Below are 12078 nucleotides of genomic sequence, written 5' to 3'. Positions count from 1 at the left end.
ACACTGTCTTCATACAATGAGTTTGGAAGTATTCCATACCTCTCTATTTTTTTGAATACTTTGAGGAGGATTGGTATTAGTTATTCTTAAAATGTTTGTTAAAATGCAGCAGTGCAGTCACAGAGTTCCAGGCTTTGCTTTACTGAGATATTTCTTATTATTACTTCACTCTTATTACTTGTTATTGCTTTGTTCAGGGTTTGGATTTCTTCCTGGTTCAGTGTTGGTAGGTTGTATATGTCTAGGAATTCATTTATTTCTTATAGATTTTCCAATTTGTTTGCATATAGTTGAAAGCATTGACCACAAATGATCCTTGAATTTTGGCAGCATCAGTTGTAATGTCTCCTTTTTCATTTATATTTTCTTTTTTTTTTTTTTTTTGAGACGGAGTCTGGCTCTGTCGCCCAGGCTGGAGTGCAGTGGCCGGATCTCAGCTCACTGCAAGCCCCGCCCCCCGGGTTCATGCCATTCTCCTGCCTCAGCCTCCCGAGTAGCTGGGAGTACAGGCGCCCGCCACCTCGCCCGGCTAATTTTTTTTTTTGTATTTTAGTAGAGACGGGGTTTCACCGTGTTAGCCGGGATGGTCTCGACTCGATCTCCTGACCTCGTGATCCGCCCGTCTCGGCCTCCCAAAGTGCTGGGATTACAGGCTTGAGCCACCGCGCCTGGCCTATATTTTCTTTATTGTATCTCCTCCCTTTTCTCTTAGTTCATCTGGTTAAATGTCAATTTTGTGTCGTTTTTCAAAAAACCAACTTTTTGTTTTATTCTTTTGTATTATTTTCTTCATTTCAATTTCATTTATTTCTTTTCTAATTTTTATTATTGTATTTCATTAATTTTGGATATTTTATTTTACTTTTCTATTATTTTATGATGCATTTTTACATTGTTTATATTTAAAGGTTTTCATCTTTTTGGATGTAGGCACTTACAGGTATAAACTTCCCTCTAACTACGGCTTTTCTGTATCCCATAGATTTTAATATGTTTTGTTTCCATTATCTTTTGCTTCGAGATTTTTAAAAATTTCTTTCATAATTTATTCATTGACCCATTGGTTATTCAGAATAATATATGTCTTTTAAAATTTTGTGTATTTATATGATTTCTAAAATTTCTCATTATTACTATATAGTTTTATTTTATTGTGATCAAAGTTGATGCTTGATATTATTTCAAATTCTTCAAAGGTTTTAAACTGTGTTGTGTGACCTAAAATACAGCTTATTCTTGGGAATAATCTATGTGCTGAAGAAAAAAATGTATATTCTGTAGCCATTGGATGAAATGTTTTTTAAATATCTTTTAGATCCATTTGGTCTACAGTGAAAATTAAGTCCACATTTATTTGTCGAAATATTTTGTCTGGAAGATCTGTCCAGTGTTGAAAGTGGAACATTAAATCTCCAGATACTGGGGTCAATCTTTCTCATTAGTGCCAAATATTTCCTTTATAATCTGAGTGTTCCTGTGTTGGGTGCATACATATTAAAATTATAACCTCTTGGTGAATTGACTCCTTTATTATTTTATAGTGACTTTCTTTGTCTCTTTTTATAGTTTTTTTGTCTTGAAATCCATTTTGTCTAATACAATGTAGCTATTTGTGTTATCTTTTTCATTTCCATTGGCATGAAATATCTTTTTTCATCCGTTTATATTTAGTTTATGTGTGTTCTTATAAGTGTAGTGTGTTTCATAAAGGCAAAAGATCAATGGATCTTCTTTCTTAATTCATTCAGCTCTTCTATGTCTTTTGATTGGTGAATTTAGTCTTTTTACATTCATGCTATTTTTGATAAGCATTTACTCCTGTCATTTTGTTATTTATTTACTGGTTGTTTTGTGGTCTTCTTTTCTTTCTTTTTTTCCTTCCTGTTTTCTTTTAGTGAAAATGATTTTCTCTGGTGATGAGATTTAGTTTCTTGCTTTTTGTGTTTTTGTATATCTGTTGTATGTTTTTGGATTTGAAGTTACCATGAGGCTTGGAAATATTATTGTAAAACCCAATATTTTAAGCTGATAACAACCTAGCACTGTTTGCAAAAATGAACAAACAAAAAAGAAAAAGATACTAATTACAATCTACTTTTCAAATTTGTCCCTTACCTTTCTAACTTTTTGATGTTTCTATTTATATGCAGATTTAGATTTTTCCACTTGAGGCTATTGTCTAGATCTTACAGGTGTGCTTCTTTCTTTGTTTTTTTTTTTTTTTTATTCTGTCTCCTCTAACTGTATTTTCAAATAGCATATCTTCAAGCTCGCTAATTCTTTCTTCCGCTTGATCAATTCAGCTATTAATAGACTTTAATGTATTTTTCAGTATGCCAATTGTGTTTTTCAGCATCAGAAATTCTACTTGGGTCTTTTTAATTATTTCATTGACTGTGTTAAATTTATCTGATAGAATTCTGAATTTCTTCTCTATGTTATCTTGAATTTCTTTGTGTTTCCTCCAGCTATTTTGAATTATCTGTCTAAAAGTTCACATATTTCTGTTTCTCAAGGATTGGTCCCTGGTGCATTATTTAGTTTATTTTGTGAAATCATGTTTTCCTGGATGGTCTTGTTGCTAGTAGATGTTCTTCACTGTCTTGGTATTCAAGAGTTAGGTATTTATTGTAGTCTTCACTGTCTGCACTTGTTTGTACCCATCCTTCTTGGGAAGGCTTTCCAAATATTTGAAAGGACTTGGGTGCTGTAGTTTAACTGTATCTATTTTAGGGGGCACTGCAAGCTTAGCAATGCTGTGGTTTTTGCAGATCCATAGAGGTACCACCTTGATGGTCTTGAACAAAATCAAGGAGAATTCTGTAGATTTATAGGTAGGGACTCTTGCTCTTTTCCCTTACTTTCTCCCAGATTCTCTCTTCTCTCTTCTCTCTCTCTCTCTCTTTCTCTCCTTCTCTCTCTCCTGAGTCACTTGAAGCTAGGGATGGTGTGACACAAGCACCCCTGTTGCCATTACCACTATGACTGCTTTGAGTAAGACCTGAAGTTATCACAGCACTGGGTCTCACCCAAGGCCAGCTGTAACCATTTCCTGTCTACTGACTATGTTTGCTCGAGGCCCTCAGCCCTCAGGCTCTACAATCAATAGAGGGCAAAGCCAGAAACACCCTTGGCTTCCCTTCAGGGCAGTGAGTTCTCTCAGGCCCCAGGTGGATCAAAACATGCTGTCTGAAAGTCAATGTCTAGAGTCAAAAGTCTTAGACATAATATCTACCTGGTTTTCTATTGTATTGTGGTTGAGTTGGCACTCATACCACAAGATGCAGTTCTTTCCATCCTTTCATTTACTTTCCAAGAACAGAAGAGACTTACCCATAGCCATGGGTAGTGCTAGACTACTGGCAATGTTCCCTTAAGGCCAAGGGGCTTTTAAGTCAGCTTCTGGTGAATGTTGCCTGGCCTTGAATTCACCCTTAAGGGTATCAGGCTTTCCTCTGACCCAGGGCAGATCCAGAAATGCTATCCAAGAGTCAAGTTCCAGGGTAAGAATCCCCTGTGACCAAGCTAGTAAATTAAGTGCAAAACAAAGTCCTCTTTACTTACTTTACTGTAGCCTAAGAATATACTTGATATAATTTTTGTTAAAAAATTATTTCATAGGCTACCATTTGATCTGTCTTGGAGAATGTTCTGTGTACTGATTAAAGGAATGTATATTCTATACTTTTTGGATAGAATATTCTATAAATGCCTGTTAAGTCTGTTAAGTCCATTTGGTCTAAAGTCCTATTTAAGTCCAATGTTTATTTGTTAATTTTATGTCTCAGTGATCTGTCTAGTGCTGTGAGAGAGGCATTGAAGGCCCATATTAGTCTTATATTACTGTCTATCACTTTCTTTAGGCCTAGTAATACTTGTTTTGTAAAATTTGGGTGTTTCCATATTAGGTGCATATGTATTTAAAATTGTTATTGCCTCTAATTTGATTGATTGCACTATCATTGTATGACCTTCCTTGTCTCTTTGTAGTATTTTTAGTTATAGTGTGTTTTACTTGATATAAGCGTAACTCTCCTGCCTGCTTTTGGTTTTCATTTGCATGGAATATCTTTTTCTATCCTTTACTTCATTCTCTATATATGCCTTTAGAGGAAAGGTGAGTTTTATCTAAACAGCATATAGTTGGATCATGTGTTTTAAATCCATTCTGCAAATTTATATCTTTCAAGTGTGGTATTTTATCTACTTACATTCGAGGTTAATATTAATATGTGAGGCTTTCTTCCTGTAATATTACTGGTTGTGTTCAATTGTTTTGTAAATTATTTGTTTATTTTTCTCTTTTTGTCTTTGTGGTTTGATCATATCCCGTAATGCCACCATTTGATTTCTTTCTCTTCCTTTTTGGTTACTGTTTTACAAAACCTGTGAGTTTTATGTTTCTATGTGTTTTGTGATGGTGAATATCATCAACGTTTCATTTTAATGTTGAAGACCCTTTTGATCACTTCCTTAATGTTGGCTTAATGGTGACAGTTTCCCTCAGCATTTGGTTGCCTGGAAAAGACTATTTTTCCTCCATTTGTGAAGCTTATTCTGGCAGGACTTAAAACTTGTGGTTGACAGTTTTGTTTTGTTTTGTTTTTTTCCTTTTAGCACTTCAAAATGTAATGCTTTTCTCTTTTGACCTTTAAAGTTTCTGCTGAAAAGTCTGCTGTTAGTTTGATGGAGCTTCCCTTATATGTTACCAGACACTTTTGCTAATCTTAAAATTATTTATTTCACTTTGACTTTAGACATTCTGAATATAATATGCCAAGTTTAAGATCTTTTTACAATGTATTTTATTGCAGATCATTGGGCCTTCTGTATCTGAATGTCTAACTCCCTTGCTAGGCTTAGAAAACTTTTGTTGATTATTTCCTCAGATTTGCTAAACTTTTTATCACTCTGCTCCCACAGAAATACCAATATTTTGCAAGTTTGTTCACTTTATTGAGTCACAAATTTCTTGAAGGCGTTGTTTATTGATTTTTATTGGCTTTAAAAATAATTCTGACTGACTCATCTTCAAGTTCTGAGATTCTTCTGCTTGCTCTATTCTATTACGAAAGCTTTCTAATGTATTTTGTATGTCCTTCAACTCAATGATTTTTCTTTATTTTCAGAAATTCTGTATTTCAAGATATCTTCTTGGTAAATTTCTCATTTATATTTTGAATTAATTTTCTGATTTTGTGTTTGTATTGGTTTTCATGTTTCTCTTACATCTTATTGAACTTCTTAAAAATCAATATTTTATATTTATATCTGGCATTTGAGGAATTCTTGATTAGGATCTATTGCTGGACACTTGTTGTGATACTTTAGTGGTGTCATAATGCCCTACTTTTACATGTTTCCTGTGTCCTTTCATTAACATTTGCACATCAGTAGTAGCTATTGTTTATTCCAATTCTTTAAAATTGCTTTTCTTGGAGAGAATTTTTTCTGAAAATGTATATAATTATTGGTTGAGCAGGACACTTTGGCTTTGATTTTGGGTTCCTGCAGTAGTGTGATCTTCAGCAGTACATGGGGTCAGTGATCTTCAGCAGTACATGGGGTCAGTGGTGTCTGTGACTTTTTTTCAGCAGCTAACAGTACATTTATTTGATACTGTGGTGAAGATTTGATGGCAACTTGAATGCCAGCTGAGCTGGTTCTTGTGCCCTGGTGGTGGCATCAGGAAGCTAACTGTGCCTGTTTTTAATACCAAAAACAACTTATGCTGGCTCTGATGTTAGTGGGTCCTGGAGGGCTGATTATTGGGTCCCCAGATTGCTTGCTTAGTCATTTAATTGTGGGAGTGGTGGACTGAAGCATGGGTAATATCTCAGGTCCCTGAGTAGGTAGTGTGGTGTGGGTAATGGCAGTAACAGTGGTGAGGCAATCCACTGGAATGCAAGCAATCTGTGCTTGTGTTGCTGATAGTTGTGATATGTTGGTCAGACTTGTCCCCAGTCTCACACATGCCTATAGTAAGGCAGTGGGTACTGTCCTCAGTGTCCTTAGGAGAGCTTACCGTCTCCTGTCTCTCCCCAGTTGGGTGGTGCTTGCAGCCATATCACCTCAAAGTCAGCCCAAGGGAGGGACACAGCTCAGCAATAAACTCTCCAATTGGTGTCATCTGTGGGCCTGTGACCATAGAGAGCACAGCCTTTTCAGGTGATCAGCAAGGGCAAGAAGCTTTGGGGAGTACAGTATGCTTCTATCTCAGTCTCACAGCAGTCTGTTGCAGGGTAGTGGGTATTGTCTTAGATACGTGTTTAAAAAAAAAAAAAAAGCAAAAACAAAAACAAAAAACAACTGGTTTTCCTGTTTTGCAACAGCTAGGCAGCAGCTATAGTCATATCGGCGTGAACTTGGACTGATGGTGGGCTCAGCCCAGTATTAAACTGTCAAAATGGTGCTTTGGGCCTGCAACAAGGAGTGTGGGGCCCCTTCTAGGCAGGCAGAATGAGCAAGAAGCCATGTAGAGTATGGTTTGCTTGTGTCTTTGTCTCACAGAAGCCCATTGAAGGCAGTGAGTGTTGTCCTAAATATGTGTAGGAGAGCCAGATTTTCTTGTCCCTCCTTGGCCATGTGGTGGCTACAGGTGTGTCCACCCAAACAAGCCTGATGGTAAGGCACAACACAACATTAAACTCTCAAAATGATGCCTTGGGCCTGGGACCAAAGGAGTTAAGGCCCCTCCCAGACAAGCAACTTGGGCAGAAATCTCGAAAATGCAGTCCACTCATGTCTCAGTCTCAACAGCAGCAAAGTGGTAGGAATCATCTCAGGGGTCTGTGGGAGCACCCAGCCTTCCCGCTCCCTCCTTGGAGCAGTGCAGTGGCAGCAGCCGTCTATGGCTAGGATCTCAAAATGGCACCAATCTGAAGCTGCTCTAAGTTTTGGTGCCTGTGGGATTCTGTGTGGGTTCTTTTACTAGAGATATGTCTCTGTGCAATATTTAGGCAGCTCCATGTGTCAGTCATGGGGCCCTAGTGGATCAAGGGTTTCTCCTATAGCCAAGACTGCAAAAGCCCGTTTTGGAGTGTGGATTCCTGGAGACTCCTCTCTTACTGTTTTCCTGCATCCAGGAGCCTCTCCTGGCTCTCGACCATTCCCTGACCCAGCAAGCTGCCTCAAACCTTCCCTTCACTTCTGGAATTTCCTGTCACTTCTCTGATAAATTCTGGTATTCTCTTCTACACAATCTATTTGAAATATACCTCCTTACTATTCAGTTTCTTTTTCATTGAGGAGGCACATGCTATATCAAAAAATCTTAATCAAAAACAGTATATTTTAAACATTCTTATCACAAAAATAGTAACAAGCAGGAGAGGTGATTTATATGTCAATTAGCCAAACTTAATGTTTCTGCAATGTGTACATATATTAAAACATCACATATGCCACATAAGTATATGCAATCATTTGTCAATTGAAAAATAATAATGCTTGTACAGCATGTAACCCTTGAGTTAAGCACTATTTAAAAATATATGTAATTAAACATTTAGTTTTAAGATAAGTGTAGATTCACATACAGATTTAGGAGACAATTCAGAGAGATTCCATGTAACCTTTACCAAGTTTGTCCCAATGGTAACATCTTGCAAATCTACCATATTATAACTATGATATGGACATGGATACAGTCAACATACAGAATAGTTCCATCGTGATAAGAATCCCTCATGTTGCCATTTTGTAGCCACACCCTGTGTGAATACAGTGTGATGTTTTAATATTTTTATACATTGTATTTAATGTAATTTATACATTGTATTTAATATTTTTATTTTATACATTGTATAATGATCAAATCAGGGTATTTAGCATATCAATCACCTCAAATATTTATGATTTCTTTGTTGTGACAACATTCAAAATCCTCTCTTCTAGCTATTTTGAAATCTACAATATGGTATTGTTAATTATACTCACTATATTGTGAAATGGAACCTGAAAACTTATTTCTTATATCTAACTGTAACATTGTACCCATTGACCAATCTCTCCTCCCCTATCACCTTTTCCCTCTGCAGCCACTGGTAACCACTATTCTACTCTCTACTTTTATGAGATCAAATATTGTAGATATTACATGATATCGGTGATATCATGCAGTATTTGTCTTTCTGGTCCATGGAACAGAACAGGGAACCCAGCCACCTAATTTTTTTTTTTTTTTTTTTTTTTTTTTTTTTTTTTTTTTTTTTTTTTACAAACACACCAGTAACTTAGATTGAGGAAACGACAGTCTCATCAGTTAAAGATGCCAGAAAAACTGAATAACTATATGCAGAAGAAGCAAACCAGATTCCTATGTCTTACCATACAAAAAAAAATCAACTCAAATTGGATTGAATACTTACATCTAAGTCCGCAAACTATGAAACTATTAGAAAAATTGGAGAAATGTTACAGGACATTTATTTATTTATGAATAAAGATATATTGAGGAAGACCTCAAAAGCACAGGCAACAAAAGCAAGATTGAATAAATGAAATGGCATCAAGCTAAATAGCATCCGACTGGCAAAGGAAACTGTCAATGGTGTGTAAAGACAGCCTATAGAATGGGAGAAAATATAGTTGATCCTTGAACAACGCAGCAATTAAGGGTGCCAGACTCCCAACTCCTGTGCAGTTGAAAATCTTCAATTGACTTTTGACTCCCCTGAAACTTAAAGATTGATAGCCTACTGTTGACCAGAAACCTTACTGATAACATAAACAGTCAATTAACACATAGTTCATATGATATATGTATTATATACTGCACCCTTACAACAAGGTTAGCTAGAGAAAATAAAATTTTATTTAAACAATTATAAGAAAGACAAAATATATTTACAATACTGTATTGTATTTATACATACTGGAAGTTTACATTTTCTGTTTTTACAAGATGAATCATCTGTGTGAAATGGTGGGCAACCATAGCTGCAGATCTCAATCTGCTGTGTACATCAAGTAAATCAACTTTGTCTTATAATGACTTGACTTTCCTCTGATCCTTGAGAACACTTGCAGCATCACTAATTGCACTTCATATGGGTCTCTCATGGTGATATTCAAGGTTTATGGTGTTGCACTAAACATGATTAAAAAAAGATGTGAGAACTATAAGAGATCACTTTTTACTGCTATACACAATTTACTGGAGAGATGAACTACTCATATGCAGATGATTAGCATCACACTGCATTTAAAGGGGATTATCTCAAAACTTGAGGTCACCATGGTAGCAACAGGAGGGGACTAGAAGATTAATACAATAGTACAGTAAGTACTACAGTTAGTTTTATATAGTTATAACTTAACACTGCATCTCTATGCTTGTTTACATTTCTCTCAACTGCAAATTATATTGTTTATGGTATGTTAGTGTTTGTGTGTCTTAAGTTTTGATAAATTTTAACTTTTATAATAGATTTGTGTATATTTTATGGTAGTGCATGATAAACTAGATTAATATCTACATATATTTTATGCATTCGTGACATAACTATTCTAGGTTCTGCGATTTGACTGAGATTTTTTTTTCACATTGTTTCAAGCCTCCAAAAGAGTGTCCAACATATTTATTTTAAAAAATCTGCATATAAGTAAACCTGTGCATTTCAAACCCATGCTAGCAAGGATTAACTGTATTTGTGTATTTGTATTTGACAAGGGATTAATATTCATTATATATAAAAAGCTAAAATATTCAATAAAAAAGTAAATAATTTATTTTAAAAATAGGCAAATGACTTGAATATACATTTCTCAAAAGAAGGCAGGTTTAATTTTGTAAGAAACTGCCAAACTTTTTTCCAAAGTGACTGTAACATTTTTATTCCCAATAACAGTTGGGATGAATGATTCAGTTTCTCTGCATCCTTGCCAGTCTTTGATGTTGTCACGATATTTTATTATAGTCATTATGTTAGGTATGTTTCATGATATCTCATGTGTTTTTAAATTGCATTTCCTTGATGGTTAATGATGTTGGACAGCTTTTCGTGTGATTATTTACCATCTGTATAACTGCAGTAAAATGCATCTTCATGACTTTTGCCTATATCCTAATTGAATTGTTTACATTTTCATTTTTGAGTTTTGAGGGTTCTTTAAATATTCTAGATACTAGTCTACTGTCATATATGTGCTTTACTAATATTTTCCCCAGTCTTGTAGCTTGTCTTTTCAGTCTCTTAACAGGGTCTTTCACAAAGCAAACATTTTAATTTTTATAAAGACCAATTTACCAATTTTTCATGGAGTGTGTTGTTGGAACAAAATTTAAAAACCCTTTGCCTAGCCCTAGACTCAAAAAAAATTTTATATGCATTTTGCTAAATGTTTTATAGTTTTATATTTTACATTTAAGTCTATGATCCATTTTTGGGTTCATTTTTGCGTAAGGTATGAGACAGCTAGAATTTCATTTCCTTTTTTGGCCTATGAATGTCCAGTTTCTCCAGCACCATATGTTGAAAAGAATACCCTCCCTCCATTGAATTGATTTTGCACTTCTGTGAAAAATCAAATGAGTATGTTAATCCAGATTTGTTTCAGGGTTTGCTATTGTATTTTACAGATATGTGCCAAATTCACAACCAATAACACAGACTTTATCACCATATATAATAAGCCTTGAAGTCAAGAACACTGGTTCTTCTCACTGTATTCTTTTTCAAATAGTTTTATCTCTTCTAGATCTTTTTCCTTTGCATATTCAATTTAGAATAATCTTGTCTATACTTATGATAAAACATTTTGGGATTTTTATAGTAATTATATTTAACCTACATAAAATTCGAGGTAAAATGGACATCTTTATTATGTTGGGTCTAACAATCATTGGGCATATGTGTTATGGTTTTAGTATTTTTCCTCTTCCAAAATTCATGTTGAAATTTGATCCCCAATGTAATGTTGTTGAGAGATGTGGCCTTGAGGAGGCAATTGAGTCATGAGGGCTTCATATTCATGAATGGGATGAGGTGCTCTTCTTATAAAAGGGCTTTATGGAGGGCATTTACCCTTTTTGGCCCTTCTGTTCCTTCCACCATATGAGGACAACATGACACCATCTTGGAAGCAGAAACACTGGACCCTCAACAGCTGATGCCTTCATTTTGGACTCCACTGCCTCCAGAACTGTGACAAATTTCTGTTATGTATAAATTACCTAGTCCATGATACTTTGTTATAGCAGCACAACCAGACTGAGACACATGTATCTCCATTTATTTAGACAGTTTTTATTTCTGTCTTCTCCATTGTGTACATTTCCATATACAAATTCTGTACTTGCTTCATAAGACTTATATATAAGTCTATGATCTTAGATAACTGTAAGTGATATTTTATTTTCGATTTTACTGTCTACGTGCTCATTGCTAGCACATAGAAATACAATTGATTTTTGCTTTTACTTATATCCTACAATGCTGTTGAAATTACTTATACATTCTATGAGGATTTTTTGTAGATTACTTGGAGTATTATATATAGACAATAATGTCATCCCAAATAAGGATAGCTTTATTTCTTCTTTTATGATTTGTATGTCCTTTATTTTCTTTACTTGCCTCACTGCACTGTCTAGGACTTTTATTACTATGTTGAATGAGAATTGTTAAAGTGGACAATCTTGCATTATCCACAATCTTAGTAGAAAATGTTTAGTATTAGACCATTAGCAATAATGTTAGAGGTAGTTTTGTGTAGATAATTTTAAAGTAAGTCAAATATGATATTTTCTTTTCCTGTTTTCCTGACAGTATCATGAATGGGCATTGACTTTGTCAGATGCTTTTTTCTGCATTGATTGATATGTTTGTGTGATCTTTTCTCTTTAGGCTTTTAATATGATGGATTACACTAATTGATTTTTTCATACTGCACTAGCCTTGCATACCTTGATCAAACTTCTTTTGGCTGTGGTGAATAATCCACTTTTCTATATTGCTGAATTCTGTTTTGTTTGCTAATATATGCTAAGGATTTTTACATCTATATTCATGAAGGATATTAATCTATAGTTTTCTTGTATTTGTTGTTTTATTTTTGTATCAAGATAATATTTGC

Source organism: Macaca nemestrina, chromosome X (genome assembly GCF_043159975.1).
Source record: "Macaca nemestrina isolate mMacNem1 chromosome X, mMacNem.hap1, whole genome shotgun sequence".
NCBI lineage: Eukaryota > Metazoa > Chordata > Mammalia > Primates > Cercopithecidae > Macaca > Macaca nemestrina.
This window is presented reverse-complemented; position numbering follows the sequence as displayed.